Genomic DNA, 10,000 nt, shown 5'->3' on the forward strand with positions numbered 1-10,000 from the left:
GGGGCAGAAGGTGCTGCACCACCACTCTTTCCACTGACTTCATCACAGTATCACACAGCTCTGTTGAATACTCAAGTCGGGTTTGTCAGTGGCATCAGTCTGTGCTGTGATATTTCCCAATACTGACCATCATTATGAATAATTGTTGTTATAGACAGTCACCTCAAGCCAGTTTGCTTTAACTGTGCACAGAACATCTGGTCCATTTAATAACATTAATCCAACTAGCTGACAATAACATCTTCCGGAAGCCACACCTTTACCAAGACATGGATATCACTTTGAATTTATTTGATTGATTCATGGTCTGAACTCTGAGTCTTGAAAGCTAGTAAAATAATCTCAGAATTAATATTTTGTGTTAACTTATTGCTTTCTTTCATAAATAAAGGTGTAAAAAGAGACACAGCCAGCAGGTCATTGTCATAAACTGTTACCTCCTCAGGGCAACACAAGACTCTTCCACTTCACATGTATATGGCTTATTTTTTGCAATAATGACCAGCTGGCTGCACATCATCCCTCACATATTTCTTTTTTATATATTTTTTCTAAATATGAGAACACCTTTGTATTGCAGCTTTAACACTACGAAATGACAACCCTCCTGTAACAATGGCAAGCTATTTCCTGGCAGGCAGAAATAGAGGTCAACATGATGGCTGGCAAGAGTTTGTCATCTTTGAGCAGAGTATTAATTTCATGCTGTGGACCCTCTTCTGTTTGCATCGCATTTTAATTCAATATTTGACCGTGTTACTTATTTATTTGAGAAATGAAATCAATGGAAATTTGTAAAGACAGAGCCTGAGGCGGTGGAGCTGCTTTTGAATGTACAGTCTGAGTTTATTAGGCAGACTGACTCATATGCAAACATACACACACATGCACACACACAAACACACACATACACACACGCAGTTCTCTAAGGGCAGTGCTTGTGATCTGTCTAGCATGCTGGTAATCCCAGTGATGGCGGTCACTCCAGCTCTGTAAACAGCTGAAATATGGATGATAAAAGGAACAGATGAAACTGAATAGACAAGAAGCCTGTGGACACAAAAAAAATCCTTGAAGATTTTTCAAACCCTTTTGGACTTCTTCAGTCTGGATTCAAAACTTCAATCGGACTGACTGGATGATTGACACTCTTCGTTTGACATTGAGTTTTTTCAGCATAGCAAAGCAACAGTTTTGTTTTTTTGTTTTTTTCTATCATGCATTCTGGCCTCTCTGGTGTCTGGAGGGACAACATGAAAAAAGATGAAATTCTGTTTACAGTGTGTTGTGTAAATTAGCCAACAAACTAATCTTCTTGTGAACAATACGCTAATAATACAAAAAAAAAAAAAAAAAAAGCAATAGAAACAGGGTGGCAGGAAATTGAGTGAATTTATATTCATTAAGTTCTGCATCTGATGCCGTTATGATTTTGTCTGTGTATCTTTCTCTTATCCCCTCTTTGCATCTCTCCTTTTTCCCTCTTTACTAATCTCCACGTCTCTGAAGTATGTTTCTGTTGTTGTGAGTATGAGTAGTGAATTATTTGGTTGTTGTTTGTGAGCTTGTGCTGTACAGTACAGATGTCCTCTTGTGTTTTTATTCTTTTCTATTTTTTCATGTCACATGCTTTCACTGCTGTTGCAAAGTTAAACGACTCATTATTTGCCATCCCTCGTCTCTCTCTCTCTCTCTCTCTCTCTCTCTCTCTCTTTCACACACACACACACACACACACACACACACACACACACAAGAACAGTCTTAAACATATTACTATAATCACCACTTAATGATTTCCAATTACAGCACAAAGGAAACAACACACTGTGGTGGATTTGCAGACATGAATAGACACAGACACATGAAAATCAATTATTTAGGTGAAATTTTATTAATGATTGGTTACGGATGTTAAACTGTCGGACTGGAGCATCAAAGCTGCTTAGGCTGTTTTGTAGCATGCTAAATGGATTTATTGATTTCAGCCAAGTATTTGGCCATGTTTTATGTCTTGACAGCATTAATGTGGGATCTATTTTTATTAATATTATACATAAAGATTCACTGACTGCATAATACTGAATACAATTAGCTACAACGTTTAATGTCAATATTTTTCAGTAGTTTTATAAGAAGTAATGATAAAGTAATTCTATAGTTTCCTCAATAGTATATATAGTTCCATAGTTTTCCTCTGAGAAAAAGGCTAGTTTTATATTACTGGATGCTTACGCTATTTAATGAATTTTTGGTAAATCACATCAGTGGCTCAAATTGCATTTTACAAACTTAAATTTAGTTGAGCCATTCCAGAAAAAGAAAAATAATTCTCAAAGCTCCAATGAATTTGTTGAAAAAGGATGTAGGGGTGGGACATAATGCAGGAAGGCATCATTCACAAATATAAACCGTAATGATACCGGTTTATATATATTGGTTATATTGGTGATATCTTGATTGATATACTGGTTGAAAGTTGTAATTAGTGCAGGATGAATTCATGTTGCTTAATTTTATGGGAACTTCAAATAAAATAGTCAACTGCTAAACTGTGAATAGAACTGATTCAATAGTGAGCCAAAGATTCACATCCTTTATTTTTATTGTTGGAATCACAAACTACACCATGATTTTGGTAGCACGAAACATTTTAGTGTCTATGATTTCATCACTTATACTCTCTGCAACAAGAAAAATATCAGCTACTCAACTGATACTACTTTTTGTTACAAGCAGCCAATAAATGGATGGGTAGTCTGTATTAGATATTAGGTGCTGTCATCTCTGTATTCATTACATTCATCGCAGTCTGCCAGCTCATTGACATGCAATGCAGTGATTACAAAACAAATCAACATTAACAGGTTAATCATTCAGATTTAAAAACTGTACAAACATGTACAGTACATAGTGTTAATCCTGGATTTGGCTGTGTGAATGTGACTTGTAAACAGTGGAAATATGTTGGTTTCCATTTGAATTGCATGCATTAGTAGCTAGGAGACGGGCTGAATTGTGTGAAAAGTGTGTTTAAATGCAGTTCGCGGTACCTCACTGAATGTCCATGTTAATTTCCAAGCAAGGATTTGAGTATTTCACCAGAGACTCAATAATGAATTCAACTTTTTTTTTTTTTTTTTTTTTTTTTTTGGCTGTTTTATTTTTTGGAAGACTCAAAAATCAGGTGCCTAAAATAATGTGTTTTATAGAGGCAGATATGCCACCATGCCAGGGGATTATTTGTCTGTGTGTGTGTGTGGATGTGTGTGTGTGGTACATGTACCTGTCTGTCACTGAGTGTGTTCGGCTTTGTGTTTGCATTGGATTGTTTGTGTGTGTGTGTGTGTGTGTGTGTGTGTGCGCATGCGAGTGTCTGTGTCTGTGTGTGTGTGTGTGTGTGTGTGTGTGTGCGAACATAGACATGTGGCGTGTGTGTGTGTGTACGTGTGTGTGCGTGTGTGTGTGTGTGTGTGTGTGTGTGTGTGCGCGAGACGTCTATCTATCGGAGCAGATATTTCAGAGAGAAAGGATTTCTGCCTCAGTAATTGCCTCGGCTATATTTTTCCGCCAAATCTCTCTCTCTCTCTCTCTCTCTCTCTCTCTCTCTCCCTCTCTCTCTCTCTCTGCATTTCTCCTTTCTCCTCCTGCAAAACAGGCTGACTGGCACGACTTTCTCTCTCTCGCTCTCTCTCCTCTTTCATTGCTTTTTTTTATTCCCACCATCTCATAGTCCTTGACATTGACCGTGATCTCACAGTAAGATCAATTAGAGACACAAAAACACACGAGCAGGTGCACAGACACACACACACACACAGACACACATATCCCCTGTTAATGGCAGAGCAGTGTTTCCATTAAAATCCATTAAAGCAAGTTAATATTCACCAAACTAGGAATAGGAATGTAATCATAATTTTTAGATGAGTCAGTGGGATGAATAATACAATGCGTAAGCCATTTGCTGTACACTTCTTTACAATGCATCTTCCGGTGCATGGATTTGTATGTGTGGCGTTAGTGGGAATCAACCCATAACCACCCAGTTATAGTGTTAATGTTAGCACCCTTAGAGCACCCTTTGGCATTTGTATGAGACTGTATGAGGGGAAGGTGATGTAGGATGAAGAGGCATGTGTGCAAGCAACAGGACCTCAATTATCGTTTCCAGCAAAACCTTTCGTGTATGACCGAGACTATGTCCAGTTTTCATTTTGTTGCCTAATCCTAACCTTTCCCTAACCTTAACTATGTAGTTTTAAGCCTTAATCTAACCTTTCCTTAACCTTAACTAAGTTTTTTTTTTTTGCCTTAATCTAACCTTTCCCTAACCTTAACCATGTAGTTTTAAGCCTTAATCTAACCTTTCCTTAACCTTAACTAAGTGGTTTTATGCCTAAACCTAACCTTTTCCTAACCTTAACTATGTGGTTTTAAGCCTTAATCTAACCTTTTCCTAACCTTAACCAAGTGTTTTTGTTGCTCAAGCCTAACCACGTGACACTGATATGTGATGAAAGCGAGAAAGCCGGATGTCCTGACACTGAAAGGGGCCTTTGGCATGGTTATCAGACTGAAAGGGGTGGAACCAAGCTGCGGTATTTGACGACCTGGGAATGAGAATGTGTTGGCAGGGCCAGTCAAATATAGTGATGCGAGATTGGATGGATGTCTGGCTGGATTGACAGACACAGAAATAGACAGACTCAGTGAGCCTGAAACAGTGTGAGCCACAATGTTTCCATTAGTGCTCTGTGGCTGTTTTCCACTGAAATGTCTTATTTAAAGGTTCGTTTTTTTTCCATCCATGAAGCTTGACTGTGAAACAATTAAATAATATGACTCACGAAATGAACTGTTTTTCTCGTCAGTTTGGGATGCCAATGTCTTTATTAAAGGTGCTACGTGTCACATTTTCAAGCATCCATATATATATCACCGTCTAATAAGTTGTGATACCTTGGTTTGATCGCTGTAAACAAATGAGATCACGCTGGAGACGCCTGGTAGCTTCTCACACCAGAGCTGTTATTAGAGCTGATGTTTCTCAAAATTACAGCCACATTTCCCATAAAGTTCATGAGCTTCTGTCAGAAAGAAGCTGTTGCTGCTTGTGTCCCTCCCTCCTGCATTTGTTTTCTTTTTGGCTTTGAAGAAATTAAATTGTTGGAATTGATTTTCCCATCAGCCTTTCTCTCCTTCCATTGGCAGACACTCTGACAGCTTTAGCTCAGTTTGTGCAGGAACAACAGTGCCCTCTTCCTGTTTTGTGCCATAAAGCACCACAGGAGTTTTCCCTCTAAATCTAAACCAAAGGCAAACAGTAAATAAAACTCAGTGGAGAGGCTGGTAGAGGCTGCCAATATTCTCAGTGATGGTCCTTTATAAAACTTTGGGCAAATGGTGGATTTTGACACTGAAGTCCTTGCATTTTCCATTTTGAATATAAATGTGATTGGTTTCCCACAGCGCCACCACCAGGCCAACAGGGCTCTGAGGTTCACGCTCACTATCTCAGACACTGCCGGGTCAAAATTGACAAATCTGTGAGGAATGATGTGTTTTTACATGGACATCCAGTATCACTAATATTAAACTGATTGGCCCACCACAGCGCCACCAGCAGGCCAAAGAGTCCCCAAGCCTCAAGCAGCAATGTCTCAGACATCACACACACACAGATACAGATAATAATCACACCCCGGGGGCTTGCACTAATCATGGGGGATATCATGGTCACTGTTGGCTTGTTGCTTGTGATATTATATTGTCTAAAATCAATATGGATATAATTTATCTGCGGTAGAATGCTACATTTACCCTTATCTGTTGAGTTTGTCTCTATTACTGTGATCTGTTCATTTTCTAGATAATCACATCGAACATACAACATATACAACAGAAATTCACTGCATTTCACATCGTCATGCGAATAAGAAGTTTCTTAGGCCGACTTTGCATGTGAAACTTTTTCATGCAACATGGTTCCATTCAACCATTTTTGTTTTGGAGCTCAGTTCCAATAAAAATCATGGACTGGGCATCATCATTGTTTTGGAATGTTCCATATGATTTTTGGTGGCATGGCTGAAATTTAAGTGAGAGATAATCAACGAGTAGGTGTTTGCCTCCATGTTGTGCCTTAAAGCCGTCGTGCTTCCACTTGGCACAGGACCGTGGCCATTTGCCAAAAATATAAAGGAAAAAGGAGACAATGATATAAAAAATTCCGTTGGTGTGTTTTCCCAATCATTAGTTTATCAAGTCAGTGACTCAGCTGTGCTGCCACAGTTGATAACGAGTGAACTTTGTCAGCGGTGCTTTTTAACGTTGCCATGGTTACTCACTGAGTAGCCGATGACTTTAGAGCAGTGAGTAAAGTTGAGCTGAACTAAGTGTGCAATACACAGTTTAAATGCACATCTGCTTCCCAATGAAAAAAGAGTATTGACCCAGACCACGGTGTAATTTACCAGATGCAACTGATTGCGTGGAAGTCGCTCTGTGTAACATCGGCCTAAGATGGCAGGTTTTGGTTGACGACAGCCTAAAGTCTCCAGCCAGCCTCAGGTTGTTGGGCGACAGTAGTGTTACGGTCCAGCCGCTGTCCAGTTAGCCTGGCGGTGATGTAAGCTGCTCCTGAAGCACAGCTCATGTCTAGTAAAACTAGACTTGTTTACAGACAGATGGATATTTCACCGGTGAGCTCAAGCAGCACTGACTCCTTCTACCACACACACACACATAAAACACACAGACTAGAGTCAGTTTTATTGTTTTGGTTTTTTATCAGTCATTGGCTGAAGGCCAAAGATGACCTCATCGTCATCACCATGGTTACTTATCTTTTCCTCTGCCCATGCTGATGCTATTAATCTGATGGCGTGTGAGACAGGGGTATGAGGTATTGTTTGGCGCTGCAATATGTTAAACATGAGTTCCAAATAATCACGACATTATATATACGAGTGTACGTGTCTTTGGCTGCTCTCTATCAGTTGATGTGACACAATATTAATTCAGTCGGTTGCTGTTTGCTGCTCTAAATACTTAAGTAGTGTTTTTTTTCCCTGGGACAAGCCCTCTGGCAAACAGGAAGCGATGCATTTTACATTTCCAGTTTGTTTGGAATAAACAGGAGAAGACTAAGTGGGTGGTTAGCACGAGCAGCGAGTTCAGCCTTTGTATTCAATGAGCGTATAGTTGACACTTGTAAGCTCAAACAGCCTCTTTCTGCCTGCGCATATGGAACCCCAGCCAGTCCCATGAATTGTGGAGCAGAAATAGCCCTGTGGTTAACACTAGAAAGGCTCGGGCGCAGTCAGTTTATGGCCTTTTTTGAATTTGAGAACTGAAATATGTCAGCTTTCAAAATGTCCCTCCATGACTTTTCCTCGCCCACTTTCCGCACGAGCCAGTGGTGTTGGATTTTCTAAATCACCCAAGGAAATAGCAGCTAGAATTAAATTTACCCTTCTCGGCTGACAGCTTGATGGCCTCCAAAATCCACTGGCCTCTCTGGTGTTCATACAGAATGAGTGATTCATGGGAAAAAATTATGGCAGTGGGGGTGTAATTTTCTGTCGCCCCAAAAGTTTCTGTCCCTGCTGTTTCACATGTAATGTAATGTAATGTAATGTAATGGTGCAATAAATAGCTTCTAGATGTCTCAGCCAGTCTATCTGTCTCTCTGTTTTCCTTTCTCCAGGTCAGCCTACCAAATGACTCCAGCTGTGTGGAAGAGATTTTGCGGGTAAATTGGGCACACACTCACACACACACACAAACACACAAACCCACACACAACCCACACATGCGCACACACTCACACTAATTGCACAGATTATCAGCTGTTTTCTGTTTGCTCACAAAGACCTTCCTCTGCCTCCCAAGGGTCTGATTTTAGGAAGGAATGGGAGAGAGGGAGAGGGAATAAAAGGCAGAAAGTACACAAAGGAGATTGTTGTCTTGGCCGTTTTTTTGTTTTTGGTTTCTACAAAATGACATCATGCAGCGGTCATTTCCACCGTTCTCTCCTGTCCCCTCCTTTTATCTTCTCTCCTTTCTCTCTCTCTCCTCCCTCTTTCCCTGTCTTCAAGCTTACATCAAGCGACATATTTTTCCACTGTTCCCCTCTCCTCTCCTGTCTTCTCTTTTTGTTTTGTTCCTGTGTTTCTTCAGAGTGACGTCAAAAACTGAAATGTTTCCCCACTAATCTTCTTGCCAGTCAGAAGATTTGCAGTCGGCCATAAAGACAAAGACCTTCGCTGACTGCTTTATGTCAAGTCTCTCTCTCTCGCTCGGCCTCGCTCTCCGAGTCTCTCTTTCTCTGTATTTGTCTCTGTCGGCTCTCTGCCTGTCATCTATCACTCACTTTGCTTTCTCTCTCCTCCTTACTCTCTCCATCCCTCTCTGCCCTCGTTCCCTCTCATTCACAAATCAATATGGTGGCCAACAGGCTGTGTGACAGATAGTGCGCTGTGAGCTGCATGAAAAGCCACTGTCAATAATATCGGTGCGCTATTGAATTCCGTCTGCGGTTTTTAGCCACGTCAAGTGGAAAGATCAGGGAGTTCAAAATGTGAGGCAAGGCGAGTCGGAGTGGAAGCCTCTGGTTCATTTTCTCTATTCTGTGACAACTCAGTTACATGTCAATCACAGCAGAGGCATTGCTGTTTTGTCTGCGTGCACTGTTCAAGTTGATGCTGTGCAGAGGTATCGCAGACACATGCAACAAGCTACACCGACTTCTGAGGAGCTTGGCTCAATGGTGACCATGCACAAAATTATTTCTGAGTCTCTGTTGATGCTACAGGCTTATTTTATTTGACAGTCTATGGATTTATGACTTCTTGAAAAAAAAATCTCAATCCTCATCATTAAGGAAGTCAACATCACAAAAGCTATAGCTGTCTGCCTACAGTTACGCTCAATGTCTTGCATGAGAGATCCTCTGCCATTTAAAATACATTATTTTCATTGAATTTTATGTCTGTCATAACAGTTCGCTTACCAAGACTGGCACATTTGGACATGTCATCGAAATTTCTTGCCATCCAGCTTTAAAGCGGCTATAAGTTCCCATTTTCTCACTTTCAAAAGAATGTTGATTGCTTAAAATCAAGTGAAGGGTGTGCGTTTGCCAACCCAGGCTGTCTTAAATGATGATTCCCATCATTCATAATCGTACACAGCACAACCTCACCACTAGCTTTAGTGAGGGGAAATATACCATTTACCAGAATGCTCACAGGAAGACAAAACTCTGAATCTTCCTCCATGGGGAATACCAAAGACAAGAATCATGTTTTCCTAAGTTGAAACCAAAAACTGGGTCAGCACCTGTTGCACACCTGTCAGGCCAGGAATGGGGTCTCTCTCGGTAGAAGGATCACAGAAAAGAGGCTTTGAGACTGTAAACAGTCTCGTTTGGCTTTAGATGAGCTTGAGCTTGAACCTGAACCTGAACTTGAACTTGAACGTGGACACCTTGTTGTCACAATTTACAAGTCGGAAATTCTGAGGTTCAAGTTCAAGTCAACACATCATTATCCGACTTAGCAGCAGAACAGTGTGGACGCATACAAGGCAAAGTACAGCATGATCATAAATGTGACATAACATTTGTTCCCTCTGCTCATTCTCTTTATGTATATTCTTACTAATATGAACTTTATATTGTTTTGCTGCAAAGCCGATTCACTGACAAATTAAGTTGAAAGTTGAAGCTGGAAGCGCTTCATAATAAATGGGATGATGATAAAGTGTTTATTGACCTTGAGTTAGTTCAATGCCTAAACCACATTTCGCATTTAGTTTGATAAATGTGGCTTATTTTTTACCGGAAAGAACATTTTGTGTGTTTGTGTCTGAGGTGTCATGGACAGTGCAAGGAGAGATAATGACTCTGTATCAGTGGTGTGTGTGTGTGTGTGTGTGTGTGTGTGTGTGTGTGTGTGTGTGTGGTTGTGTGGGTGGGTGAGTGAATGACAGAAAT

The 10,000-nt window shown here is 40.5% G+C and overlaps 1 protein-coding gene across 1 annotated transcript in view; it reads left to right on the forward strand.

Annotated features, from left to right (window-relative positions):
* The first annotated feature begins 7,715 nt into the window (after positions 1–7,715).
* LOC115366287 (AF4/FMR2 family member 2-like) overlaps positions 7,716–10,000 on the forward strand; it is a 65,341-nt gene continuing 63,056 nt past the window's right edge. Inside the window, exon 1 of the mRNA XM_030061642.1 lies at positions 7,716–7,756. The gene's annotated coding sequence lies outside the window, so the exon portion shown is untranslated. The remainder of the gene's footprint in view (positions 7,757–10,000) is intronic.

This window comes from Myripristis murdjan, chromosome 10 (assembly GCF_902150065.1).
Source record: "Myripristis murdjan chromosome 10, fMyrMur1.1, whole genome shotgun sequence".
NCBI lineage: Eukaryota > Metazoa > Chordata > Actinopteri > Holocentriformes > Holocentridae > Myripristis > Myripristis murdjan.